Here is a 17,668-nt window from a genome sequence, read left to right on the forward strand (position 1 = left end):
TAAATGTTATTAGAAAACCTGTGAGCTCTCTTAAGGGAGAACTTAAATATTCCTAACGGGTGAAATACTGCGAATAGTTATTAGATACTTCAGATGATTCCCAGTGCAACTGAAGTGCTACAATTGCATGGAACACGTATTGAGAACAAGAGGTAACCTATGCCTACTGCTGCAGCCAGCAAGGCAAAAGAGCAACCCCAGAAGATATTCTGGAGGCAGAAGCCTTGCTAGATCCACGATTGTGGAATTTAAGACATTGGAGACAAGAGAAATAAGGATGCTGTTCCATCTCAAAGATATTTTTGCAGGTTTTCTGACCTTATTGATTACTTTCCACAGAAATTATACTCTTTTGGAGTGAATAGTAGACACATCTATTTTGTTACCCCATTCTCTATGGTCTAATGATAGATTGAAATGGTGGACAAATGGTTCAGGTTAACTGAAGATGGAAATGTTTCTTTCCTTTGTTGTAGGTGTGTAAAAAAATAACTGAATATAGGTCTGGGGACATTTGTAGAAATGAGTTACAGTAGGGTATTGCTAAAAAGCACATAGCAGAAGCTAGTAAACTATGAAAAGATGTGTACACAAACATGACCAGCAGAAGAAATAGAGCAATGTCCAGAGGACAGGATTTGCTTGATGAGGCAGAATAGGATGGAAGTTTCCCTTCCCTTCTCTTTCCAGCCACTGATAAATGAGTGAGAGTGTGCCCATTGGACAAGAGGATGTATGAGAAAATGTCATGGTTTTCATTATAGGAGTGGCTTGTGGAATATGTAGTTTTTATACTGTCAATAATGTCTATTCTTTGACAATCTGACTGCAAACATTCAACAGCACTGGGATTCTACTTCAATTTGGTGTAATGTTAGTCCTATGGGTATAGATTGTTTCTTTTCCTATGCTCTTGGTAGGCTCCTGACACAAAAGCCATTCATTTGGGTTTTATGGTGTACAGGGAACGTAGGATTCTAATGAAAATCATATCAAGATACATTAGATTTCTTCTGGCTTTACTACTCCCTGAGAAAAAATGAGTTGCCACATAATCATTTATTTTATTTTCAGGCATTTATATGGAACTTCTTTTTATGAAATTATCTCAGCTTTTGACAGTTATAGATGAGTTTTGATAGGATGGCGATGGTATCAATGGCTCTCATAAGCAGTTTAACTCAGTACGAATTAGTTTACTACATTTCCAATCCACTAGACCTAGAGACAAAGGATGTTAATTTCTAACCATGCTTCAGTTGCATTAAATAATTTGTAGAGAGAATCAATAAAAATGTATGACATAAATACCATTTAGCATATTTTGTAACCTTTGGCCAAAACCCAAGAAATTGAGAGGCCACTTATGTATTTAGACACAAGATCCAATTCTTAGGCATCTAGGTATGGTACAAATGAGCTATGAGATGTGCACTTCTTGATGTGTTGGTGGTATAGCCATGCCCCATATTTTCATCGTCACTGGGGTACTGTAGGGGAAGGGAGGTGAAAAAATTAATGTCTCATATCTATTCCACCAACACCAGCAAGGGGAGAATTATTTGAGAAATGAATCAGAGAATGATATGGGCTCCTTATCAACAGCTTTCTGCTTCATGATGCATTGATAGAAAACCTTTGTCAAATATATCACTGGTTGCAAATAGTGTATATGTATGATATCCTGGATCTCAATTTTGTAACTCAAAACTCTGTACCGTACCATCAGTATTTTTAGTTAATGAATGACAGCAACAATGTTCCCTTCCCAGATACGCTCAGACTGCCAGCATAACGTTGGTGTCATACATTTTTCAGATGTCTAGTGTCTTCTGCAAGGCAGAAAATAAACAGAGCCCCAAGCAAGTAGTAAGAAAAGAAAGAACCCTAAACCAACTCTGAATATTCAGTACTTTAAAAATGAAGAAAGCAAAAGTAGATACTCCTGGTATCTACCGTTGTCTTGACTTCTCATACATTTTGCCAGAAAACATTTACCAGACTAGTTTCCTCAAAAAAATTGATCATATTTTCTAGTGGAAACAGTGTCATGAGTGCTAAAAAGAATGAGTACATCTCTGATGAAAACCACTTTTAGAGCCACGCGCCTGTAACTTTAGACAACTTGCAGGTTTTTTTTTTCTTATTAAAGCAAAGCCTGCTTTTGGAGCTCATTGAATTTTTTATTTTCTGTACTGTTAGCTCTATGAATTGTTGAGGTATACCAGATTATGCTGTGACATCCCAGGGAGTCTAACTGAGATGCTCAGTACTCACATTCTTTTTGTAGGACAGCCCACTGATGGGAATCTGTTTTAAAATTCATTAAAATATTCTGTCTGGTGTGAGATTTGGCCATATAGCTGAAAAGGTGAGAGAAAAATTGAGTGATGTGTACATATGCACCATTTAGTTAAGAGCAAACTAATAATGCTTTAAATCATGGTTTTAAGTTTATTTCACTTTTATGTAAAGATACGGTTTCCATCTGAATTAAAGAGTTATTTTAGATTATAAACTTTTCTTTCTACTTCATAATATTTTAGCATACTGAAAACCAGTTTAAAGCTAAAAGAGTTTGAGAAAATAAAAAATGCTATTCTAGATCACTGATTTAAGATTACTGTAGTTTCGTTGGAAATTTTTAAGGAAGTTAAAGAAAGGAGATGCATTTGCTTATTACAGCCTCTCTTTCCGTCTGTAACTTCAGATACGTGCTCTGTTTGCCTATACTGTACCGGATATACTTGTGCCCTCTTTCTTGCAGGTTATTGTATCATAACTTCTTCCAGAACAGTTAATCATGTAATTGTTCTCAAACTATTTAATTTGGAGTGATCTGAGTGTATCAGAGACATGTTAGTGTCTAACTAATTTTTGACTGAACCAGAGTTAGAGATGGAATACGTAAATTATCATTCTGGACCAGCTAAGAGGGTGGGAACCTTTTAAATTGGAACAGTATGTGTGAACAGCTGCAGGTATTTATCACTTGATTGTCATCTATTTTTTTCCATTTACAGAATGAAACACAGGTTGTTGACTAGGGTATAATCTGCACTTTTATTGTAGAAGTTGTGTTATGGTTATACATGTACCAGAAATGCACTGTAGTTAATGACAGTCATGCACTCTGACCCATATGTTTTTTTCTTGCTTTGTCTGGAAAAAAAATCTAATTACAAAACCACATTAAATATCAAGTGATTAGAATCCAAATTAACATTAGGCTATTAGCCAAAAGCTTCTAATGCAGTGGCTGAACTTTGTAAAAAGATTTTAACAGAGCTTTGACTGCCTTTATCATGGATCTTTTACATTAAATTTACATTAAACACATTATTAAGCAAAGCAATAATTCTGTGACATAATTCTGATTAATAATGTAAGTAATGCACAATGAACTCAGAGGAAAAGTTCATTCTTTTTATTTTGGTTATCATTTAAGGAGACAAATCAGGTTCACGTGTTTGTGGCATTCTGCATTCAACTACAGCTATGACTCAGACTTATTATGCACAAATATTTTTGGCTGGTTAAAAAACCAAACAAATAAATATACATTTTAAATGGTCACATTAAGAATCTTACATTCACTGGTTCTTGCCAGAATACTGCATCAAGAGTACCACTTTCTCATACCATTTCTTATTGGTGCCACGGATTTGAAAGACAAGGGAGTGGAGAACCTGATATCTTCCCTCAGTGAGCTTTGAAAAGAATTTTAATACATCTCACAAATATGTGGCAGACCTTTTCCATTTGTGAGACGAACACTCTTCATTAGTTTCATGGCGGGAACAATGTGTCAATGTTTTTCACTATACTAGGTTAAGATAGGAGGTTTCTTCGATAGTAATAAACGAACATTGAAAATTATTATGGTTTTATGCATTTGTAAATAAAAAGTTATTGTGGACCAAGAATTCTTCTTCAAAAAGCTTAGAGATTAATGCATTTTGAATGGCCAAGAAACATTGACCTGTATAATAACCATAGGGTCATTTGTTTCCTCCTAATTAGATTCACAAACAGCCAGCAGAATTGGCAGGAAACCATCTGCTAAAAGGAATATTCATATGTTTCATCCTTCTAGGATTAATTTGACTCCCAGCAACTCAGATACAGTCATCTATAGACAGATATGTGACCCTAAACACTTGTTTGATAGCAGCTATTTCAGGATGTGAAAGATAAAACATGGCTGAGGTGGTCAGTACATAGATGTATGTTAGAAAGTTGAGAATCCACTTCCAGGGGTTTGTTCTTCTCCTGAAGAATACAAGATGGATTTGCAAGACAGCAAGCCAAGATGGCAGCAGTTCTGCCTGTGCACAAAGAATACTTCCTGCTGAGGAACTTGGCAGGCAGGAAATACAGCGTCTTTAAGCTGAGGGCTTAAACAGTGTATTTTTAGAATTACTGACTTAGGTTTGAATGCCTAAATTGCATTTTAAGTCTTGTCCAGATCTGGGGCTGATGCACTGCTGGACTAGGTCACATACATATCCAAGTTATATATCACCAGAGGGCAGTGCTAAACTGGGAACTAAAATTTTATTTTCACGTGTAATTCACGTATGTGGAAAAAGGCTGCTTTTGTTCTGCTTCAGATATTGCTATTTTAAAAACAGCTTTTTTTATTTAATTAAGACTTGTGTATTTCTGGTTTTAAAAGTGATAAGAAACGTGGTGCTTTTAATTAGGGCAAGGAAAATAACTGTAGAACATTACTTTTTGGAGTCCAGAAAAAAGTATTTGCTGTCAATTTCTCAGGCACCAAAAGATCTTTTGTTAACATTTCTCCTTAAGAACATGTCAAGATTCAAAACCAAATTACTTGACAAGCTCTTCCAGTCTGTGCTTAGCATCCCCAGCAGCCCAGGTGACTGAGAAGGCAAGCTGTGAGCATGGCCTGTATACTGCTCATCCACGGAATTAGCAACCTTGCTTTGGAAGCATGGCCTGTGTCACGTAGAGAGGCAGACCTGGCACACGAAGAGTTACTGTAATTTGCATCAAAATGCCAGTAAAGTGCAAACGCTGCTTCATTAATATGAATGAAGTTCACAGGATATTTACAAATTACACAAAGCTCCCCATTTAAAAATAAATATATTTGATGCAAGTCACACACAGTGTGTATGTGAAGCTGTTTCTGATACTGGCATAACATGGCGTGACAATAAGTAAATATAATGGTTGTCTTCATCTTCATTGACACAGGAACTTAGATTGGGCACTGACAGTAACAGATGTAGCGGTGGATATTAGTTGAAATGAACTCCAGTATAGTATATCATGGTAATAGGCTTTGTCAATATGAAGCATGCTGTAAAAGCAGGAGCTTAAATCTGCATGAAGAAGGGAAAAAAGGGTCAGATTGAAAAGGACATGTCTTTAGTGGTGATATGAGGCTTGTGCATTTCTAGGAAGCATCGTGCACACACATGTGAAATAATGAGATGCTGAAGCATTGAAAGTATTTTATTAACAAGAGACTGTTCTCTCGTTAGTCTGTGATAATGAGGAAGATGTGTCTGTGGGAAAAAATAGGATGCAAAACTGTGGTCTAGTATGTGGTAAAATCACATAAAATAGTCTCAGACATTAAGGCTCGTTCATAGCATAACAAATACACATGAATATATAGAGGCTTGTGCACAAAAAATGATGCTTACCTTTCATTCACACTTGTGAATCACCCACATGAGAGTGTGCTTTGTTATGAGATCAATGGAATAAAAAATCTCTCTCTGGACAAGATTATACAAAAATCATTAATATTTATGTTATGAAAAGTACAGTATCTAAGCTAAGTTGGAAATAGAATTACATCAACTTCACTCAGCTTAAAGGCATTTTTTAAAAAAATACTACAATCTAATTCAAGAACACTATGCTCTGGTATCATAACTGTTTAGTTTCACAGCAATGAGCTCATCTTTTCAGGAGGAATTAAATTCCTAACCAATCCCAGAGATTAAAACAATATTGTAGGACTGAGCCATTTCTTACACATTCATTACTATCATAAACCTAAATATCAAACTATAATTGTGTAACTATTCAGATTGTTCAGTTGATACTTTGTGAAGAATGAGGATTTGGAGAGTTGGGTGGTCTGTGTTTTATTTTAATAAGAAGCAAAGCTATATTTTTCTATGGATTAAGTCCAACACAGAGAGAACTGTCAGTGTGAAAACAATAGAATTTATCTCCACTGATGTAGCTTGACATATGAACAAGAGCCTGAATTGTTGCCATGGCAATAAATGTGTAGGACTTATGCATGCATTTTCTGCTATAGGATTTTGATTAATGGCATTGACTAAATAGTCTGAAGTAGAAGAAACACTGCATCAGGCCTGAGAACAGAAGTGGCCTGGAATGGGTCTGCACACTCTTCTGCACGCTTTTACTGGTAAAATAGAACTGTGGTTGAAATTGGAGTTGTTAAGTCTCCAGTAAACTAGCAATGGAGGATTTAGCTCTTAAAATGTAAAATGAAATGATGGTCTCTTGAACTGTATTGGAACATTTTTTATATTTTCATAGCTTATATTTCTATGTTTGGGTGAATTGTTTGAATGATACAAATAGGAATTTTCCTTTATTAGTTGCTGTAGACCCAGTAAATGTCTTGATTGAGAAGACAAGCATCTAACATCTATTCATTCATTAAGTTATTGCGATAGTGGAAGAAGAGCGTGTCAGTAACCTTCTGAGCCAAGGTCTTCACTGGGAACAGGGAAAGGTACACGACTTAGGCAAGATGAAGAGCAGCTCATTGGGAGTGGTTTCATGAAGGGATCGGTCAGAACTTACCAGAAATGACTCAAAATAAAACGTCCTTTGAATTCGTGTAGATCTAGTTGAAAATATGAAAAGCTTATGATTTATCTGTATTTGTGTACACATAATGCAGATGTGTAGACTTGTCAGTGAATTGAGATAGCTATAGTGAATTGTAAAGCTAAGCATATTTATTGTGAGAGGAACTGAAGATTCTATGTAGTGTTTTACAATATTGATTTTTTTTTCAGTGATTCTGGAGCACATATCTTTACCAATTATATATGTTTGTGGGATTTAAAAAATAAATTAGGGAGCTTTGAAAACAAACTCAATTCTACAATGCAAAAAATATCTACAGTAAGAACATGCTCATTCTTGACATGATTTTAAATAATTTTCTTCCCATATTTGTTCATCATAAGAGCTATTTGTGCGTAATCAAGGGTTCAGCTTTTCTACAGCTCATCATGTGTTCCTAATCAACCCTGTCGAGGAATCAGGCTGCAGAATTTATGACGTTGCCATCATTTCTATGGTAATAAGATAGTTGATGAGCACAGTGTTATTACTTCTTTGTAGGATCAGGGATAAGAAAGACTGGACTGTGGGAGGCATAATTAACAGGGACACAACTATCTCTAGTTGGAGAAAATGGCAGCGTGGGAAATTATGGGCAATTAAAGGTGTTTTGCATAAGGGTTCCATTCCAATTTGCCTCAGTGCAAAGTTTGCAATTATTTTATAAACTTACTGGTACCTTAAGTAATACTCCTAGAAATACTAATTATTGGTGAATGTTTCAGTATCTTGCCCATTAAATATTATGTTATGCTCTCTTGATTCTTCCTGTGGTAGCTACTAATTGTTAACTTTCAAGACAGGAGGACACTTGTTACTTTAAAATCTTCAAAACCTATGTTTGTGATCCTCATGCTTCCAGTCTCTGACATTATCTCTGTCACATTGGCACATGTGTCTCCCCAGTGAAATGTGGTGGTGCGTGGTGGAACTGGTTCCTTGTGCTTCAGGCATTTTCTAAGACTTAGACAGCATTGAAGGGATCTCAGGTTGATCTTCATGCTTGAAAACTTGAAAGCAAAAGGAAAAGCATTTCCAAATGAGACTACTGTGCTTGTATCTGAACTCGTTATTTGATTAATGCTGGTTGTTTGGGCCTCCTTGCTACCTGCTAGCGAGCAGTGTGCTTTACGTCTATAACTGTGACTTTCTGCCTTCTTTCCACACCTTTTCCAAAGCAAGCAAGAGGGAAAGGTAAATGCATATGGCTTACTTTAAGGATAAAAATATTTAATATCATTGGCTTAGCTTGTGGAGTGTTGTTACAGTGTCTGGTGCATTTCTGTGTAAGTTTTGTGCTTCTGGCACTTTTAATGACTCCCAAAGCTCTGCCTTGTTTCAGGACATAGAGGGCCCAGGTCTTCCATTCATGTGGCATGATAGATCTCCCTTCCTTTGCCGTGCTGTGCTTAGTGCAGAGGGACCGTCCTTGGAAAGGAAAGATTTTGTCCTAAGTAGACAAATGATCTGAGATAGCAACTAGATATGGGATGAACTAGCAGCAGGGAAGACAGGGAAACACACCTGGTGCCGATGTTCAACATATTGAAGATCTAACCAGGAAAGATCCTGGAGGTACTACTCTATTTTCATCTGATTAATCAAGTCTGTCTTAAGTGAGAATAACTTATGCAAATCTGTTTGCCCTAACATAAAAAACAAAAGCCTTCGGTAGTCATTCATAGGCTTCCTGCAATTAAAGTATTTTAATGGTGCTCACCAGTATCTGTATATCAGTGGGTCATGTGTAGAGAAGCACCAAACTCATTTCCTCATTTGTATCCCTTGCACTTTCAAGGGGTAGCTCTGAAACTACCCCCACTGTAGGCCAAAGGGGACTGTCTGTCAGAACAGAGAATATTACAACACATTCATGTGGTTGACAGGTGATCACCTTAATAAGCTGATGATCAAGAGACCTTGTAGTTCTCAGGCAAGAAGACAGACAAACCAATTATCCTGATTCAGCCTCAAAAAAAAATAACAGACTTGAACAGAATCTCATAGTCTCCTGGAGGACATGGGAAGTGAGTGAGAATCTGAAGACTTAGTGAACCATCATCATTATATGTTGGCTTTTGTATATGCTAGCCAGCATTAAGTATTATGATCAACGCTCTGGTTCTGAAATGAATATCCTCGCCTTATCACACAGATACTCTCAATTTTCTGACTGCTGTTGCCTGATGAAAAGCAGGAGTAAGAATTCAAATGACAGTGATATTCTCACACTCTCATGTTTGTTTGTTTCAAAAAAGATTTCTTCCTCCAGAGGCTATACTGAAGTTGTGTTGCTGATTTACTGCCATCCAGTTTTGAATGTTGTTTCGAATCAACCTAGAGAGAAGCCAGTTAATCTGATGTAACTGAAGTAAATACCCAGGCCTGGCATGATGTTATTTTAGATTGGACTGTGGAACTGAAGCCATCCATGGAGGATACTGTCAAGTAGGACATAAGGATCTGCACTGTGTGAGGCAAACATTCTTTTGAACTTTGAAACATCTGGTCACAACTTCCCTTAGGTTTCATAGCTCTGGAGTCCTCAAGAATAAATCCTTTCTTTGGTCCTTTTCAGCACCTATTTGACACCAAATTTTGTGTCTGCACTGCCTTAAACAGTCCATCAACAAAACAGTCAAACTGACATGCAACTGTCAACTTTTTCTCTGTTTACATCTGTGCAGTCCAGACAATCCAGTGTTTCAAAGGGATCAGATCATGTGTAAATGTAACTGTCTGAATCTGAAGTTGAGTACAATAGAGGCAGTGGTCTATAGCCAGAAAGAACCACTGGGAGAGTCCACAGTAGTTCATGAGAGCAAACAAGCTCAATCTGTAGTTTAGTCTTGACAATAAGCTCCTTCAAACGGCATCTCATGAAACATTTTCTGTCATTACTGAAATTCCAGATTAATTCCAGTCTATCCTGCAGTGTAAATAACCTGTCTTGGCTATTAACATTTTTGTCACCTTTCAGTTGCATTGCAGAAATATCATTTGGGTGAAGTCTGCAGTGCTATATTTCTTTAACAGCTGAACTTTAACACAATCCAGATTAAAGAATACAGTTGGAAAAGAGCATTTTCTCAATAGCTGTCCAGATTATGCAGTGAACCATATACAAGCAAAAAACCAGTCCAGACTAGCTGCAGATGACAGCAAGGTATTTTTATTTATTTTTTCAACCTTAACTTGATTGATTAAGTGACACAAAGCACAAAAAATATGTTTAATTATGCTTCAATATATCACTGGAATATATCTCTGCTACTATAGTACAGCAATCTACAGACATACATGGATTAACTTCATAAGTAGACTTTAGTATTTGTCCAGATGCAACTTTTGTCCAAATTTTGTCCAAAGTATTGTCCAAAGATGCAACTTTGTTCTTCTCCCCTTTAAATCATTTTAGATTTGGTTGCAATTCAAGGTGATGGTTAATAAGAACTCAGGACCAAGGTCTTGCAAGTCAGATAGATTCATGCAGTTTCAGTCAGGACTTATATTTTTTGTCAGAAGGTAAATCTTTGTTCACAGTCACGGCTGATACTTTTTTGCTATTATCACATGAAAAGTTCCTTATGGAAGTGAGATATTTATTCATTGGCACCATCTTCAAGTCACAGAATGACAATCATAGTGGCTGGAAGGGACCTCAGGAGATAACTGAGTCTAACCCGACTGCTAAAGCAGGGTCCCTGCAGCAGGTTACACAGGAAAGCATCCAGGCAGGTTTTGGATATCTCTGGAGAAGGTGACTCCACAGCTTCTCTGGGTGCCCTGTCACCCTCACAAAAAAGAAGTTATTCCTCCTATTTGTATGAAGTGTTCAATTTTGTTAGCATGCAAGCACAAGCACTACTTGTTTTCAATATAAATGGACTGAATTAGCAGAGAAGCTAGCCACAGATTTTTGCCATAGTGAAGGAAGGGTTTGAGAGTTTTGTTGTATCCACTATTCATTCATTCCTATCTGTACTTTTGTTATAGTTTGCCTCTTCATGATGATTGGTTGACTTACTCAAAAACATGCGGGCTGAAGGATGTTAGACCACTGCAAAACGTTTTATGCAAAGAGAGATCAGCTCTGATATTGGTTGGACTTGAAGTCATGCTGCAAGCAATAATTAAGTATTGAATGTACACATACATGTGGTTACTTGTTTGTTTATGGAAGTTGTTGCCTACGGAGAGGCTTTGAATTAGGATTTGTTCAGCAAAACTTGGGCAGGGGAGAGAGGGCAGAAAAACATTTGTTACGGGCCAGGCAGTATTTTCTACTGTGACTTGGATGTTGTAGAAGCCAAATATATCTGTAGAGTTCATGAAAGGTGCTGACATATGAAATCCAAGGGAGGACTGAATCAAAATAAGACTTTCCAGTGTCAGTCTGGCTTCTGTAAAATTCATGTTCACTTAAGGAAGAAAATTTTAGGACTCCATGACACTTTAAATCCACTTTCTGTTGGTTCTGACACACTTTTTCCAAAGCAGGCATTCTAGAATTCAATTTCTGTCACTTTGATGTGGGTTTATATAAATGCACAGTTTGTGGAAGGCAAGAGTAACAAAAACATGAGTAAAAGGCAATAAACAGCAAAATGAGGAATATTTTAAAAAATCTAGCACTTTATCCTTTGGTATCAATATTCTATCTGTATAATGAACACAGCACAACACAATGCAAATGTGTAATAATTGCTAGTGTATGGGACTATTTTTTCAGTATTTCGTCAGTAAGATAGATTGCTGATATTCTCTGAATTTTACTGGGTGAGATATCCATTTGCAAATATTTCTTATCAGAAGCTAAGAAAATGCATGCTGGACAATGAGTCTGCAGTTTAAAGTTAATCTCCACTGATACTTTGCTTAGCAAAAATATTTTTAATTGCATTTGCCTTCTGGATAGGCAGTTCTTATCATATCAAATCATCGTGCAATCCTCCAGGGTCTATAATGCAACATATGTGTTTATTAGCCGGTGATATCTGATGTGACAGTTTTAACTTTACATGGAGTTAGTCAGCTACCTTTAGGATCCGCATAGATGATCGATTTGAGAGCTGATGTTCTTCTCTCTTTTGTTTTTAAATGCACACAGATGTCCTCAGCAGTGTTCACACTTTGGTGCAGTTTTTTGTAACTCTAAATCAAATTAAACGTCAAGTTACGTATTGTAATCACATAGTGTATGTTTTATACCACAACAAGTTTTAATAATAGATCTTTCTTTTTAAGGAGGTACCTTTGATGCAGTCTCATCAAACAAAAGAGTCTGCCTTAAAAGAAAAAAAGAAAAAGTAAAAAAAAAAAAAAAAAGCTGTTTCATTTTATATTGGAAAAATACAATGTGACATCTGGAGAATAAATTGTTCAGTCAGCCAGAAATACGCCTTGTAAAAATTGCTTAGGTTTCTGTAACAAGATTATTTACTGCGACTGTTCACCTATAATACAGCACACTTCTGAAATGGACCTTTTATGAAACACATCAAGCACTGTGGAAATGTATTCAGTGCATTAATCTACAACACTATGCACTTTACAATACTTTTAGAACAGATTTTGAAACTCACACCATCTAATGAGACAGAAAGCTTTTTCTTTGTATTCATTCTAGTCACATTTTATGCTAAACCTTCACGTTGTTTAACATAATGCAATTGGGTTTTGTTTTGTTTGTTTGTTTTTATAAAATGCAAACAAACGCAAGGTGTTACTCTTCAGTTGACTATTGAGCTCAGATTGTTGTCTGCTTGTTTCCATTGCCTGTACATAAGATAAAAGCTATGCGTACCTTGTGCTCTAGAGCTTTATAAATGTTGAGGCACTCCAAAATGTGTCAGTTTCTAATAATAGATATGTGCGAAAATAATTGCAATATAGCAACAAGAACCAGTTACAACCATTTAAACCCAAAGTAAGGGCCTGATTTGGAGAGGGTAGAATTGCTATGAGTCTAGGTGTCTCAAGTGAAGAATCACAGGAAAAATTGAAACAGTGAAAGGGATATGTTTTTGACTTGTTCTTAGCACTGGATCTGCAAAGAGCTAAATGTTTTCTATAACAAAATGGTTTCTGGGTCTGAGTGAGACCATAACTAGAGACAGGATTAAAGCTGATTCAGTAAATATGGAGTTCTAATAGGTGTGAATACTTAATGTCTAAATCCCAAGCAAGACAGCCATGAGAAAATGTTTATTTTTTTCTTGTAACGTATGTTATAATGAAGTAGCAAGGGTGATTCTTGGTAATGGGATTCATAATCACTGCATTCATGCTGTTAGGATGGTCAGTGAGTTAGGCTGCTAATGCAACAAAAAAGGTGACTGTCACAGAAGAGGCGTTTTACAATTTCTAAACACAGAAGGCAGTCTTTAATTGCTTTCTTGCCTGAAAATAGAAAGAATATTCATGACAGGCAATAAAATTGCATGAATCACATGTTGGAATGCTTGATTCAGATATTGGGTCTGGCATATTTTGGCAAGTCAGAGTGTCCCAAAACAACATATTTTCTCAAGAAGTCCATTACAGAAATGAGAATCAAGATCATAAAATTCCTGAACTGTCAATTGTCATTAGGGATGTAGGTTGTAAGAGAAACCAGATGGAGCATAGGAATGCAGCACACAAGTGAAAAATATATAAAAATGCACTTATTTCTCAGTTTAGCTTTCCTTTTGTTCCAGCAGCATGGTTTATAAGAGGATCTCAGCACAGGTAAGTTAAGGTCTACGTCCAGCCTTTGGGGTATGCGTTCAAACCTGCCCAGATCTCCTGCTTGTTTAAATTATATCGTTATGGATAGTAATCCAAAATGCTTGTGAGTTTATGGCAAGGGATCTCAACCTAGAGATTGCAAGTGTGGGTGATGATTAAGTTAAAAGATGATATTACTTTGCTGTTATTTTAAGATGATATGACTGTGGTGAGGCACTGGAGCATGTTGTCTAGAGAAGTTGTGGATGCCCCATTCCTGGAAATGCTCAACACTGGGCTGGATGGTCTCTGGGAAATGTGGTCTAGTGGATTGGAACTAGATGCCATGGGTCGAAACTACTCTGTAGTTATAAGAGAGAAGCAGCATTTTATTTATTGATATAAAATAGTGATTTAACAAATTGTTAAATTGCCTGGATACTTCTGATTATTGACTGCATAGTGGATAGGGTTAAACAAACATGCCCAGGAGACCCTCCCATTGAGTCATGAGGTTCAGAGTGGACACCCTTGCTTTCTGAACAATTTGAACCACAGAGGGAAGGATCCTAGATGCAGCTGAATCCACTTCTAGTCCCAGGCTTGGTCAACAGTTTAAGGGATTGTATGTGAAAAGCAATCTAAGATATAATCTTAGTGAAGCTAACAAAGATTAAAGATATTGTTAGTCAGTGAGAATCTCTATCAGCAAGGCATCTTGATGTCAAGGTGTGAGGGACCTCTGCATAGAAATAACCTTGAGAGCTGTCCCTACTTAAGGGGAGATATTGTCAGCACACTGCCACAAAAGGGCTCTTGGGCTGTTCACTATTTATGAGATAACAGGATTTGGGTTTGGGTGGTTTTTTTTTGTTTGTTTGTTTTTTTGATGCATGCTCAATTGCCTCTTGGTTTTTGTACCAGGTGTCTGCTGCTCTTTCAGCATTCAGTTTGAGACAGATCTGTGGTTGTTATCTATCTGCAAGCCAACCCAAACCATTCTATGACATTACCATATGGAGAAAGCTAAAATTCATCAACTGGAGGAAATAGCCTATAATTTCCTGAACTTTTAGCTTCTGACTGACTCAGTGATTGGTAACTCTCCCATATCAGTGATTGATAACTCTCATATCATCTTGCTACTCTAATACTTGTTTATCTTTTTGTTAATCTATTTGTAGATTGGATTGTGGTTTGAATATATCAACTAATGTTAGGTGTTTTTTTTTTCTATTATTTATATTTTAAAAACCCCTTATTAGGAAACAGAAGTAATTTATGGCAGCCTATGTTAATAGGTGATATTTTCAGCCAGATATTGTCACCTGTCTTCTTTCTCTCAAAGATCTTGCTAATATTTCTTCTGTGTCTTCCTACTTAAAATTAAATCTTCCAAAGATTGTGAAGTATTTTTCTTCAGATGCCTTCTGATGTTGTCATTTTTGTCAGTCTTCAGATGTTCAATTCTCGCTGGGCTCCTGATTTCCTGTAGATTTTATTCTTTCTTCCCAGAATGATTCATGTTGTTTTCTAGAAGCATCGTCTACTCTATGTTTACTTCTTTTGTCATCAGAATACCTGTGCCATTAGAAATAATACTGCTTCCTGTAATAACCTCTAGTTTTCTGTGCACTTAAAGATGTCATAATTCATCTCAACTATTGTTACAACATTCCTTTTATTTTCCATCTTTATTTGAGTGATTGCTTTTGTACTGCACCCTATTTTGTAGTATTGGTGCTGTATTTGTCTCATATGCTTTATTTTGGTTATGATTTTGTTTGATATCCTTGATTGCCCATATACACAGTGACTTAGAGTTTATTAGCCAAGAAAATTAAGCACATGCTATCATATACTGCATGTAATTTTAAGTGGAAATAAGCAATGTTACATTTTATACAGTTCTTAAAAAAATAATTGGAGTTTAAGATGAAATCAAGTAATTACTTTCCTCAATAGGTACTTTTATTACTTATATAGCAAATAGAGAACTGAATCAAATCTAAATTCAGATATTACTGATGTTTCCTTAAAAACTGAATTAAAACTAAAACACCTTGCTGTGTATGTGTATATATACAGAAATAAGAATCAAAAGGAAGTTGAGCTAACTCCTCATGCCAACAAAATTGTCAAGACTTTTTGTATGAATGAGTCACCGAAAGAACATTTTCCCTGTACACATTCTGTAGATGAAGTGCAACAAGATGAATTTGCTTGTAGATTCATGGTTATAGTGTCTGACAGCCTTTAAAACTTCCAGAGATTTTTCCTGTTCAGTTTTGATCCTGCTTTGAACTTATAATATTCTTCTCTGTGCTCAGTAAGCCTTGGTCAGCTACTTTGACTTATAAGGCTATTCTTTTTTTAAACCAAATTCCAGTATTAGAATAAAATTCCGCAATAAAAGGACATGAAATAAACAAGCTGCTTCTCTGTAGAACTTCATATAAAACACATACAGTAAGGTAGTGCATATAATAGTAACCACAACATAATGCATACAGTAAATCAGTCACTATGCAGCAAAATGGAAAGGCTGCAGAAATGGAAAAATGCAAAGTATAACACTTGAAATAGGAAAATATGTACATTCTGGAATTAGAATCTAAACCGCAGGTAATTGCCATTCCTCAAGACAGCACAACTTCTCTTCAGGCTCTTGCAGGAAGCCAGTCCTCAGTGCTGGAGGAATGTGCCGTTTAGCTCCAGTAGCAGCCATCAGATGTTTAAATGCTTTGTAGCCACTGTGGCCGATTTTTGTATCCCCTTCAATAGGTTTGCCAACTAATTGTAGTTGCAAGTTGTCAAGGAAAGATGAAGATGATGCTGGTCTCGTGTTCCCATGCTGTAATTTAACAAAGCTGCTATTTGACACAGTCCTTTGGCCCTTTTCTCTTGATGAGGCATGAGTCAGCTCTTCCTGCTGCATACAGTATTTGAAAAGGGAAAAGATATGCAGCTGTGCAATAACTACATTGTGTGTTTTCCCTGTTACAGACTTGAGCTGACACCTTTACTTCTCTGTGTGGGTGGACACAGAAGAGTCATGCAATATTACCTTCTGCCTTCTCTCAAAGATACCCTTCCTTGGATTGGTGAGTGGAGCCTCAAGTGTGTGGGGAAGAGGTTGAGGGAGGGCCGGGGAAAGCAGAAAGGAGTGTCCTTACTTAACCCAAAGTGTTGTAGTGTGGCTTCATGGACTGTGTGTCAGATCCATGAAGCATCTCATGGAAGCTCTGAACCAGCTCAGACCGTGTGCTGGTGTAAACCATTTTAGTATACCAGTAAGGGAGGAATAGCGCAACTGGTTGTTCCATTAAAGAATGTAGCTGGAGATATCACCCTTACACTGACAAAAGAAGGAAAAATATATAGTGTTTCTAAAAAAAGCTTACTCCAACTACTAAGTATCAGTTCAGGCAGGCAGAAGTGCATCTAGGTCATTATGAAGAAGCAAGTTTTTGTACAAGATTCAAAGCCTAAAGGACTTAGGGAAACTCTATTGGCTGAAAAACTTAAACAGAAATGTCTTTAATTTTCTCTGCTAAAATTTCCATCTCCTTAAAAATTTGCAGTAAATGTACTGAAAAGGATTTCCCTCTATAAAGTGATCTTAAAAATGATTTTCAGAGTAATCTCTGGATATTCAAACACATACAAATATTCTGTTAGTGTGTGGAAAACAGTTTTGCTCTTATAGAAGAAATGCTCATTAAATTTTCTCAGCTAGCAAGGAAGCTAAAAACCTGGGTAGTTGTTATCCATTTCCCTGATAAATGTGGGACAAATGTTCTAGTTTTTACAGCTTGAAGCACGATGTTTGACTGTGTAAGGCTTATTAGCCTGATCTGTATTGGATTACGTATTTCTGATGAAACAAGTGCAAATAATATGATAAGAAAAACAAGAAAAATTCAAGAATTAGTACTACAGCTTGCTTTGCACTCCTACACAAGGAGGTCCAGGCAGGAATTAATTCTGCCCATGTCTACATACAAAAAAAAAAATAGCAAAATGGACTACGTTTTGAAATAATGTATTTCATATAATTGTGAAACAAATTAAATTGTTT

At 36.5% G+C, this 17,668-nt stretch overlaps 1 protein-coding gene across 3 annotated transcripts in view; it reads left to right on the forward strand.

The window, feature by feature from the left end:
* TOX3 (TOX high mobility group box family member 3) overlaps positions 1-17,668 on the forward strand; it is a 245,318-nt gene that overhangs the window by 110,260 nt on the left and 117,390 nt on the right. Inside the window, exons 1-2 of one of the 3 annotated variants that reach the window (XM_046899432.1) lie at positions 2,875-2,981; positions 16,594-16,691. The gene's annotated coding sequence lies outside the window, so the exon portion shown is untranslated. Of the gene's footprint in view, positions 1-2,874; positions 2,982-13,574; positions 13,609-16,593; positions 16,692-17,668 lie in introns of those variants that run through there. The other 2 variants (NM_001277138.2, XM_046899430.1) reach the window with 2 other exon arrangements.

Source organism: Gallus gallus, chromosome 11 (assembly GCF_016699485.2).
Source record: "Gallus gallus isolate bGalGal1 chromosome 11, bGalGal1.mat.broiler.GRCg7b, whole genome shotgun sequence".
Lineage (NCBI taxonomy): Eukaryota > Metazoa > Chordata > Aves > Galliformes > Phasianidae > Gallus > Gallus gallus.